At 37.2% G+C, this 12,046-nt stretch overlaps 1 protein-coding gene across 7 annotated transcripts in view; it reads left to right on the top strand.

Moving 5' to 3' along the window:
- Positions 1–341: 341 nt before the first annotated feature.
- LOC126353938 (probable serine hydrolase) overlaps positions 342–12,046 on the top strand; it is a 178,828-nt gene continuing 167,123 nt past the window's right edge. For all 7 annotated transcript variants that reach the window (XM_050003217.1, XM_050003216.1, XM_050003215.1 and 4 more), the window contains exon 1: positions 342–6,624. The gene's annotated coding sequence lies outside the window, so the exon portion shown is untranslated. The remainder of the gene's footprint in view (positions 6,625–12,046) is intronic.

The following is a 12,046-nucleotide window of genomic DNA, read 5'->3' as shown; positions in this document are numbered from 1 at the left end:
AACATGAACTCTTCAGAAAATCTGGATTCTTTATTGCCTATTAGCTAATAACTTGCTCTTCTGTGTGACATAAAATTAAATATAGGAAACCTAAAACCAGTTAAGACAAGAGACAGGCAAGACTGTACACAACACACATTTCTTCAATCCTTAGGCCCTAGCGATTTTTCTCTCTAATCTTGCTACAGCTTTACACGACGTCATTTCCTTTCAGCGAAAGATCCATCACCTTATCAAAGTTCGTCAAACATTTTGCTACACGAAAAAAAGAAATGTCGTTGTCTAATACCGAAAAAGCTGTTAAAACAAAAATAGTATCTTAGACTGTTGTGGTTTCTCGATCTGAAAGATGGCGGCGCGTATAGACGTAATAATAAACCGAACCGCGGAAAAATACGAGTTTTTAAATCCTGTGTGTGTAAAATGTAGTAAGAAGGTGAAATATGATGTTAAATTATGTTCGTGGTCACAAAAATGGATCCATCGTCAATGTTTAAATGCCTTAGGAGAAAAAAAACTGTGGAAATGTGCACTGTAACTATCGTTCTATCGTGTGTTTACAAACGGAATGCGAAGAAGAATGCACTACTTCTTCATTAAAATACCATCTTATGTTAGCTAAACTATATGTAGAGAATCTTGAATCAGTGATAGTGTACAGAAGCTGGAAGAAGTGTAGTGAAACGGTTGTAAACGAACAAAACTAACTTTATTAGGCCTAAAAAGTTTTGTTGTGTTAATCGTAACTAAAACAACTTTCGTCTCCCAGAAGCAAATAAGTTTAAATTTTTAACGTGTGATGAATATGAAATATGTGAAAAGAGCCAAAGGAAAGAAGTACTTTCGTCAAATGCACCGATAAAAATGATTTCAGTAGGCCTACGAAGCCCTATAATAACAAGAAAGGAAATACCAGAAAATACGTGGAACATACTTATCATGCAAACAAGATAACTATCGATACACGTAAGAAGAACAAGAAGATATTTTCAGACAGTCATGGAAAGGGCTTAGCCGACATTTTCTGTAACTTGCAAAATATGTACAAGGTCAGTGGAATGACGGAACCGGGTGCCACTTTGTGTGAAGTTTTAAAAAAAACTGAACATTCTTTGAACATTCTGTTTAATAATAGGAGGTGCTAATTATTGGAATGTGCGCGGCTGAATAAGTATTAAGGAGAAAAACAGGATATTTTACTAATAACTATATTTGCACATTCAAGAACAAAAAAATTAACAGCGAACACAACAGAATAATTAGCGCACACGAAGAGTGTGACAATGCCAAAGAGGTCTATTTTACACAGTGCACTTTGCGCCGTCACACACGAAATATATTGTCCACACAATTCCAACATCCCTCCTTGAACTTATATTTTGTGCGTTGCTTCCACAAGATAAACCAAATAGTCCCATAATCTTCTCAAACTTCTCCCTTTCCGAGGGTTTGGTCAGAAGTCAGCGAACATGTCTTCTGTGCGCAGATAGTCCACGCCAATGTTCTGTCGCTCTATGTGGTCCCGAATGAAATGGTGCCGTATATCAATATACTTTGTCCTAGCACTATTTTTAGCTAGCTTATGGCTCCCTTATTGTCACAGAAGATGGTTATAGGCTCCTCAATTAAATTGGGTTCTATTTCACTTATTAGTGTTCGTAGCCATAATGCTTCCTGTGTGGTGTAAGATAGTGCCATATACTCGGCCTCTACGGTGCTCAATGCAACAGTTTTTTGCTTTTGACAGGACCATGATGTGAAGCCCCCCATTAATTTAAAACAGCAGCCAGTGGTGGAGTATCTGTCTCCCAATTCACTCCCCCAGTCCGCATTGCTATATCCCTCTAGTTTTGCGTTACCATCTCTATGGTATTTTAACTCATACTTTGAGGTTCCTCTTAGGTATCGGAATGTCCTCTTTACAGCTTTTCAGTGCTTTTCGTTTGGGTCTCTGCAATATCTGCTCACTGCATTGGTGGCAAAAGCAATGTCGGGTCGTGATGTTTGAGACAAATAAGAGACTCCTTACTGCTTCTAAATAAGGAACATTCTTGTCACATTCCACATCAGTCTCATTCGCACTTCACTTCCCTCTTACTTCCATTGGAGTACTCATGGGTTTGCAATCACTGATGCCAAATGTCTTTAATATTTTTTCCATGTATGATGATTGACTTAGGCTTAATTCTTGTCTTTCTTCATCCTTAGTAATCTGCATACCTAAATAACGTTTCACTTCTCCCAAATCATGCACCTTAAACTTGTTTTGCAGTTGTTTCTTGAAAATTCTCATTTGGTCTTCACTTTCAGTCAGGATTAAGAAATCGTCCACCCATATCGCCATTATTATTATTATTATTATTATTATTATTATTATTATTATTATTAATTTCTTCTTTTCTCCCGTTATAGTAAATGCTGGGATCTGCCTTGGATTGCTTCATATTCATATTTATTAGAGTTTCATGTAGACATCGATTCCAGCAATGTCCACTTTGTTTAAGTCCATAAATACTTTTTCTCAAACACCAAATCTTTTTACTTTCTAATCTGGTTTTTATGGCTTCTCTTGGTGGAATGACATATCTCCTCCTCCAATTTCCCATTTAAATATGCCGTTTTAACATCCATATGATTAATTATTAAATTTCGTTTTACTGCCAAGGCTAAAAGATATCTCAATGATACATACTTGACTACAGGTGAAAAAGTTTCTTCGTAATCTTCCCCTTGTTTTTGTGAATATTCTTTTACCACAAGTCTTGCTTTGTATTTTGGTGATGAGCTTTAAGGGTTCTTCAAACTGAATACCCATCTTGCCTGCAGTGGTTTGTTATCTCCTGGCATATCTACCCATTCAAAGGTTTCGTTCTGATATAAAGATTCTAATTCTCTCTTCATCACTTCTTTCCATTCTTGAGAGTTAGGGCCATTCACTGCTTCTTCTGCTGTTCTTGGCTCATCATTAAAAGACTGTGCTGTATACATCTCAAAATCCGGATATTCCTTCAGTTTTGGTACACGAGAATCTCGCCTTACATTGTTTACTTCATTTTTTTCATCCTCTAACTCATTGTCATCATAAATTGTATCCATTTGTCCTTGGCTGTCATCTTCCTCTTCTTCACTTTCTATTTCCTCACACAAGGTTTCACCTTCTGAAGTAGGTGCAGTTGACATAGTGGTTTTGCTCTCTTTAGAGTCCTTTCTATTTTCAAAGAATATTATATCTCTACTTGTGACAATCTTTTTAGTCAATGGATCCATTAATCAGTAGCCCTTTGAATTTTCACAATAGCGTACAAAAATATACTTTTTAGCTTTCGGATCCCATTTTCCTCTTAACTGTTTTGGAATATGTGCCATTGCATCACACCCAAAAACCCTTATATTGCTTATATCAGGTTTCTTTCCTATCCATATCTCATAAGGGGTTCTATTCTTTAATGCTTTTGTAGGTGATCTATTGTTCAAACATACAGCTGTTGACACTGCCTCTGTCCCAGAAATCTTTGAATAATTCAGTGTCAGTCGTCATGCTCCTTGCTTTCTCAACAATGTTCCTATTAACCCTCTCAGTAACCCCATTTTGAAATGGGCTGTACCTTATGGTAGTTTGATGCCCGATTTCCTTTTCTGCCAGAAGTTTCTTCAATTTCTGGTTAATATATTCTCTCCCATTATCAGACCTGATGATCTTTATCTTCTTTCCCGTCCACCTTTCAACCATATTGCAATATTCCTCAAAGATATCACTCACTTGGTCTTTAGAACTAAGAAAATAAACATGAGTATATCGTGAGTAATCATCAATAAACGTAAGAAAATAATTACTCCCACCTATGGATTCACACTCCATCGGGCCACATACATCTGTGTGGATTAACTGCAAGACTTCTGTGGATTTAGTCTTGAAGGGTAACCTTGCTTGTTTTCCTTTTATACATGTCTCACAAGGATCCTTGGACACACTAAAATTCTGTATTCCCTTTACCATATCCTTTATTATAGACATTCAGCAGAAGGTTTTTTATGGCACCGGAGGCTTGGACATCTAAATAGGTGCCATAAAAAACCTGCTGAATATACTGAATAACATTTTTATGTTTACTGTCAATGGTATCCAACTTAAAAATAACCCTTCCGTTACTTGCTGTAGCTATAACTTCACCACTTTCACTGATTACTCTCGCACCCTGCAAGTCAAAAGTGACTGTATTTCCTTTCTTGACAATTTCCCCTACATACAGCAGGTTAGTTGCCATATTTTTCAGATAATGAACATTGTGTGCTGTAACCATATCTGATTCACCATTTACACTTAGATGTAGATCTAGTTTCCCAGCCAGGTGACACTGGAGCTTGTTGCCATCAACAGTAGATATTCGCATATGAGTTATCTTTGATGTCATAAAGAAGTGATTTATCTTTAACAATATGCACAGGTGCACCCAAGTCTAAAATCCATTCCATATCACGATTACTCATCCCACCAAAAGAATAAAAACATGAGAGTGCCTACCTTTGTTATTGGTCCTTCTCTCTGGGCTATCAGTAACATACGTCTTTTGCTGAGTGTCTGATCTTGGGCTTACTTTTTCTTTGCACTGAGACTCAATATGTCCCATCTTCTGACATTTATAGCACCTCACCAGTTTCTTCTTTTTGTTTTTTGAGTAGAGAGCAGATGCACCTTCCTTCTCCAATGTATAACAGCTTGGAGCGCTCTTTACGTCCTGGAGGATTTTGACCTTAACACTGCCGCCTGTGATTGGTATACCCGAGCTTTGAAGTCCCATAATCATAGGTGCATACCTTTCGGGCAGTCATGCCAACAGCAATGCTCCTATCCATTTGTCAGCGATCTCGAATCTGATGTTTCTCAGTCGGTTCAACGTGGTTATTATTTTGTTAACGTATTCGTCTACACTCTTACATTTGTCCAGACGAGTGGTAATTAACTCACGTAATATTCCTACTTTTCTCTTAAGACCACCATCCTCGAATGCACTTTGTAAATTGTCCCAGACTTCTTTCACTGTAGCAGCTTCTTGAACATGAACATAATTCACTGAATCAATCAGTAATATCAATTTTGATTTTGCTTTCCTATCCTTACTTTAATAATTCTGATCTGTGGATTTCATTGTCCCATCTACCACGTCCCATAGGTCGTCTAAACGTAAATAAGCTTCTACTGCTAACTTCCAGGTTGCGTAGTTTTATTGCCGTAAAGAACACCAACAAATAATGCGGAAAAAAATTGTGATCGTCTTTTAAGGATAACTCGCACTTCACGTAAATTGGAACTTTTCCAATTCTTTCTCCGTACTGTTTTATTGATATAGTTATTCCAAATGCAGTCTGGGCGCATAACCTATTTGAATTTGCGCAGCTGAATAAGTATTAAGGAGAAAAAAGGACATTTTACTAATAACTATATTTGCACATTCAAGAACAAAAAAATTTACAGCAAACACAACAGAATAATTAGTGCACACAAAGAGTGTTAGACAATGCCAAAGAGGTCTATTTTATTTTGCACTTTGCGCCGTCACACACGAAATATATTGTTCACACAAATATGCAAACTATGTTCAAGGTCAGTGGAATAACGAAACCGGGTGCCCTTGAAGCCGGGAAGCAACTGTTTAATAAATAGGAACAAGGGCAAACTCGCCACAAGAGCTCTAAGAAGTACATTACAGAAAATGACAGATGTTAACTTCTTCATTGCCAGTATCCCACAAAGACATGATCTTATAGAACAATCCTGTGTCAACAAAGAAATCACAGTTACTGATAGGAAATTTGAGAAAATCTGCCGAAGCCTCCCAAATGCCACATGTGTGGATGTACCATCTACAGAGAGAAGTCATTTTACCAGGCATGGGCTTCACAGAAATAAACTCGGAAAATCATTCGTTAGTCGAGAAATCCTTAATGCAATGAAGGCAGTTAAGGACAAGAACAGCATGACCATACCACTTCCACAACCAAACACAGCAACTGAAAATTTCCAACAAGAAAATGAAACTAAATCACTGACAACAGGTCCAGCACTAGAATCTCCACTTTCCTCAAAAGCAGCTGAGATAAATGATTCAACTAGGACAGAAGTTTCCAAAGCAGCTACATACTACGCAACTGCATCATTGACAAGAAAGAAAAAAAACGACTGATGTGCCAGCAGCCAGCGACCTTTCATCAGTATTGGCCCCTCCTCAGTCTTCAACAGTGAAAGACTTTTCACCAGCTTCACCATCATCAGCAGTATCAGAAGCAAACAGAAGAAGCACAAGAACAAGGAAACTTACAACTCTGCAGGAGTTTTGGTACCCGGCCTCAGTTACAAGACCTTCAGATACACCAACTTCCAAGTCTACCTGGCAACAAACTCACCTCCACTGTCATCAACAGAAGAATAACCGTGTCACCAGCTCATCTAAGATTTTTTTAGCATCAGGTCTAAAGGGAAGGACGCCACTAAGATAAGTGAAAACAAATGCCTAACAGTGTTTCCCTAAAACATTCAAGCCATAAAAAACAAAGCACAACAGCTAGAAGTAGAATTGGATACTTTTGGTAGCCAAATTTTGTGTATCACTGAGCACTGGTGCAAAGGTAAGGAAATTGAACACATTGCATTAGCCTCATATAACCTTGCATGTTGCTATAGCAGAATCTCAATGAATGGTGGAGGTTCATGTATCTATGTAAAAAAGGTATATCATTTTAAGTTAGATGTGTTCTTTTAGATCTAGGTGAGGACAAACATTTTGAACTGTCCGTTGCTGAAATAATAGGACCTGCCATAGCAAAAATATTCGTCATATTTTGTTTGTTCCACTCTCCCAGTGGAGACATTGATATATCCTTTATCAAACCTGAATCAAAGCTTAGACAAAGTTTCTGGACCAAAAGCAAATGTAATTGTCTGTGGTGACTTAAACATTAATATGATGAAGCCTGATAAGGTTAGCAACATACATGTGAATATTCTAAGCTGTTTTAGATCATGTAGCTACAGATATTTATAGAAAAAAATGTCATTGTTGTCCAAAACCTGGGCCTATCAGACCACCTGTGCCAGATCTTAAAACCTAACATTCAAGTAGAAACTCCTAAACTGTGTACATACAAAAGAATGTTTTCCAAATCAGCCCTGTATCAGTTTAAATCCCAGCTAGAATATGAAGATTGGAGGGAAGTCTATGCAGAAACCAATGCCAATCAGAAATTTATCAAGTTCATGTCAATTTTTAAACTCAGTATGAAGAGATGTTTCCCAAAACTCTTTATCAAATTAAAACTGCAAAGAGAAATCATGAGAAAACGGGTATCAAAAAATACTTTGAAACTCTTAGATATCTCAACTCCATAAAAAATAATCAATCTAACCCAGAAGTTCTGCAATTCTGCAAAAAGTACAGGAAAATATACAGAAAGGTGCTGCAAAAAACTTTTGAACAATAAAATATTACTTGAAGCTGAAAACGAGCAAAGAAGCCTGGATCATCATCAAACAGGAATCATCTAACTGTGCTAAAAAGGACCTCAATTCACATATTAAAAAACAAAGATGTACCAGTAGGTAACCCTAAAAAATTAGCTGATTTTGTAAACTCTAATTTCAATAGTATGGCAAAAAAATTACCGCAGAAATCTCTAGATACGTATGATTTACCTACTCAGAACGAACCAACCAACTCAATGGTGCTCTTGCCAACTACAGAAAGGGAAGTGGCACTAGCAGTACACCAACTAAAACATAAAACTTCAGTAGGACCGATGAAATCCCAGTCTGGGTAATTAAAGAATGTATAGACTCCACAAAGGGACCATTAACAGACATAATGAATCTTCCGAATCTGGATACTTTCTGGAGCACCTAGAACTAGCAAAAGTTATACCTATCCTTAAATACGGAGATGTGGAAAATGTAGGGAACTACATGCCGATTTCTATCAATTCTAAAATAATAGAAATACTAGTCAGAAAGAGTCTGCTAAATTACCTGAATAAGTATAACCTTCTTTCCAATGACCAATTTGGTTTTAGGCCCGGAAAAGGTACACAGTCTGCTATAGCACAATTCACTAAAGTAATTTTAGAAGCACTGGACAAAGGTGAAAATGTAAGTGGTATCTTTTTAGAGTTGTCAGAGGCCTTTGATACAGTTGACCATAAAATCTTACTTCATAAATTAGGGCAAATAGGAATAAGAGGTGTGACAAAGAAATGGTTCAAATCATACTTGGAAAACAGAGTTCAACAAGTTGAGATATCACAAGTTTCAAACAATTCCCTTGTAAAACATCTGTCTGACCCAAAAATGTGAACATAGGCATTCCACAGGGAAGTGTATTAGGCCCAATATTGTTTCTTATAAACATTAACGTCTTCCCACAAAATATCAGACATGGAGAAAAAATACTTTTTGCTGATGACAGCAGCATAGTAATAACTAGTGAAAATCCAACACATCCGTCAAAAAGAGCAAACAAGGCTCTCAATGATGTCCACAAATAGTCATTAAAAAACTAAAGTAACCCTAAACATAAAAAATAACTATATTAACTTCCAATTGAACAAAAAACACTATGCCACTAGAATAAAAGTTAATAGTAAGGAATTAGAATGTGTAACAAGTACCAAATTCTTGGGGTTGAATGTGGACAGCCAATTGAAATGGACAAAACCATGTCAACATTTTGGCAAAGAAATTATCCACAGCATGCTATGCTCTTAGAATCCTTGCACCGGTATGCAATAATACCTGTCTTAAAATAACATATTACGGATATCTACACTCAGTCCTCAGCTATGGGGTCATGTTTTGGGGAAAAAGTGCCAGTAACATACAAACTGTGTTCAAAGTACAAAAAAAGAGCCATAAGGATAATAACAAACAGCAACAACAGGGCCCACTGTCTGGAATTATTTAGAAAGCTAGGCATTCTAACTGTTTTGTGCGAGTATATTTTTCAGAACATAATGTTCATTAAGAAAAATCTCACCATGTACAACACAAACAGCCTAATACATGACCATGAAACAAGAGCTTGTCACCACCTCCCTCTAGATAGAAAGAACAAGGCAAAGACACGAAAAAGTATATTTTATAATGGGATAAAACTGAATAACAAATTACCACAGGAAATTAAAGAAATAAATGAGCCCCTCACTTTCAGACAAAAGCTTAAAGCCTTCTTAGTAAGCAAAAGTTGTTATACTGTAAAAGAATATTTAACATAGATGTATATTATCATCACCATGTGACATTATCACCAAAATATGATGTAATTATAAATGTGTTTATGACTAGTTATAAAAACTACACAAAATATGAGAAATCTGTTTCCTGTTTCAAATGTAAATGTGTGCTCATGTACTATAAACTGGTGAAATCCATATAATATTTATTGTTCCACAGATGAATAAATAAATAAATATTTTGTCACCGTGTGCTGGATAAAACAAAATAGGCCTTTCTAATATTGCATCAATTGCAACACACACCAAATAAGTGAGACTGTTTTGGTAATAATGATAATTTTTAGAATACGACATAATATAATTCACTTAGTACCAGTACGAAATACTTATTTGGCCTACTACAAGCAAAAGGCTTTACGTTAGGAAATAGTTTCACATTTCATTCATACGCTCCATTTTCTCATGCACGAGACCGAAAAGTAGCAGGACGGAATTTTTCTATAAATTTGGAATCGTCATATTCTTCAATAATTTGTGTGATGTCGCTGTTTCTTCTTCTTCTTCTTCTTCTTCTTCTTCTCCTCCTCCTCCTCCTCCTCCTCCTCCTCCTCCCTCGTTCTAACAAAGTCTTGTCATCACTAATTCTTTAACTATTTCTACCACTGTCAAAACTCGTTCTTTGGTGAACTTTATTAACCCTACCACAATCACCGGTTTAGTTATCCAGATTAATCTCCGGATAGGCGTTATTACGTGTTCGTACAATGCGTTTTCCATGCTACTCTCAGAATGGAACTTTAGCAGCTGCTAGCCGGGGACTAGCAACTGGCCCTGCCTAGTGTAGCGATCTCGCAAAATATTTCCTGTCAAAATTTCACTTTTTTGGATACACCAAGAAGATAAGACGTAATCTTTCTTACCTGTTATTCCTGTTAGTCGTTTATTTCCACTCTGGTAGTCTGAATCTATGGATTTTGCTAGCCATTATAACAATGCTGAATATTTGCGAACCAAATCAACCACAGAAACAAGCAGCAGTTGGCATTCACCGATTCGACTTTATTCCTCTCAGTTCGCATAGCCCTGTCCCATGTTGTTTGCAGGAAAGTTTTTTTCTAGATGTGACGAGCGTTCCCCTGGCAGAGAAATCATGGCACACATTCAAAAATCAACTTATCATTCATTCAGAAATCAACTTAGAATGTGTGCAAAAATCAGCAGGTGTGCATTTCAAAATCATATGAATAATCGATAGACCGACATGCGCTGGATGATGGTGCCTAGTGAAACAAGGTTTTTTCCCTTCAATAATATGAATTTGCCTCCTGCCCCCGAAATTACCACAGCTCACTAGATCCAAGCCTGCTGCGCATTTCCTTTGCAATTTAATTTTTATTTTCGTTTTTTTCTCTCGTTCATGTTTTAGAAATTATTCAGGTAGTGAAGGGAGACGAAAATTTAATAGTCATGGGTGACTGGAATTCGTCAGTAGGAAAAGGGAGAGAAGGAAATGTAGTAGGTGAATATGGATTGGGGGGAAGAAATGAAAGAGGAAGCCGTCTGGTAGAATTTTGCACAGAGCATAACTTAATTATAGCTAACACTTGGTTCAAGAAACATAAAAGAAGGTTGTATACATGGAAGAATCCAGGAGATACTAAAAGGTATCAGATACATTACATAATGGTAAGACAGATTTAGGAATCAAGTTTTAAATTGTAAGACATTTCCAGGGGCAGGTGTGGACTCTGACCACAATCTATTGGTTATGAACTGTAGATTAGAACTGAAAAAACTACAAAAAGGTGCTAAATTAAGGAGATGGGACCTGGATAGACTGAAAGAACCAGAGGTTGTACAGAGTTTCAGGGAGAGCATAAGGGAACAACTGGCAGGAATGGGGGAAAGAAATACAGAAGAAGAAGAATGGGTAGCTTTGAGGGATGAAGTAGTGAAGGCAACAGACGATCAAGTTGGTAAAAAGACGAGGGCTAATAGAAATCCTTGGGTAACAGAAGAAATATTGAATTTAATTGATGAAAGGAGAAAATATAAAAACGCAGTAAACGAAGCAGGCAAAAAGGAATACAAACGTCTCAAAAATGAGATTGTCAGGATGTGCAAAATGGCTAAGCAGGGATGGCTAGAGAACAAATGTAATGATGTAGAGGCTTATCTCACTAGGGAATAAGATAGATACTGCCTACAGGAAAATTAAAGAGACCTTTGGAGAGAAGAGAACCACATGTATGAATATCAAGATCTCAGGTGGAAACCCAGTTCTAAGCAAAGAAGGAAAAAGCAGAAAGGTGGAAGAAGTACATAGAGGGTTTATACATGGGCGATGTAGTTGAGGACAATATTATGGAAATGGAAGAGGATGTAGATGAAGACGAAATGGGAGATAAGATACTGCGTGAAGAGTTTGACCGGGCACTGAAAGACCTGAGTCGAAACAAGGCCCCCGGAGTAGACAACATTCCATTAGAACTACTGACGGCCTTGGGAGAGCCAGTCATGTCAAAACTCTACCATCTGGTGAGTAAGATGTATGAGACAGGCGAAATACCCTCAGACTTCGAGAAGAATATGATAATACCAATCCCAAAGAAAGCAGGTGTTGACAGATGTGAAAATTACCGAACTATCAGTTTAATAAGTCACGGCTCCAAAATACTAATGGGAATTCTTTACAGACGAATGGAAAAACTGGTAGAAGCGGACCTCGGGGAAGATCAGTTTGGATTCCGTAGAAATGTTGGAACACGTGAGGCAGAACTAACCTTATGACTTATCTTAGAAGAAAGATTAAGAAAAGGCAAACCTA

This window comes from Schistocerca gregaria, chromosome 3 (genome assembly GCF_023897955.1).
Source record: "Schistocerca gregaria isolate iqSchGreg1 chromosome 3, iqSchGreg1.2, whole genome shotgun sequence".
NCBI lineage: Eukaryota > Metazoa > Arthropoda > Insecta > Orthoptera > Acrididae > Schistocerca > Schistocerca gregaria.
The sequence above is the reverse complement of the archived record's forward strand: the minus strand, read 5'-3'. Positions and strand labels throughout refer to the sequence as shown.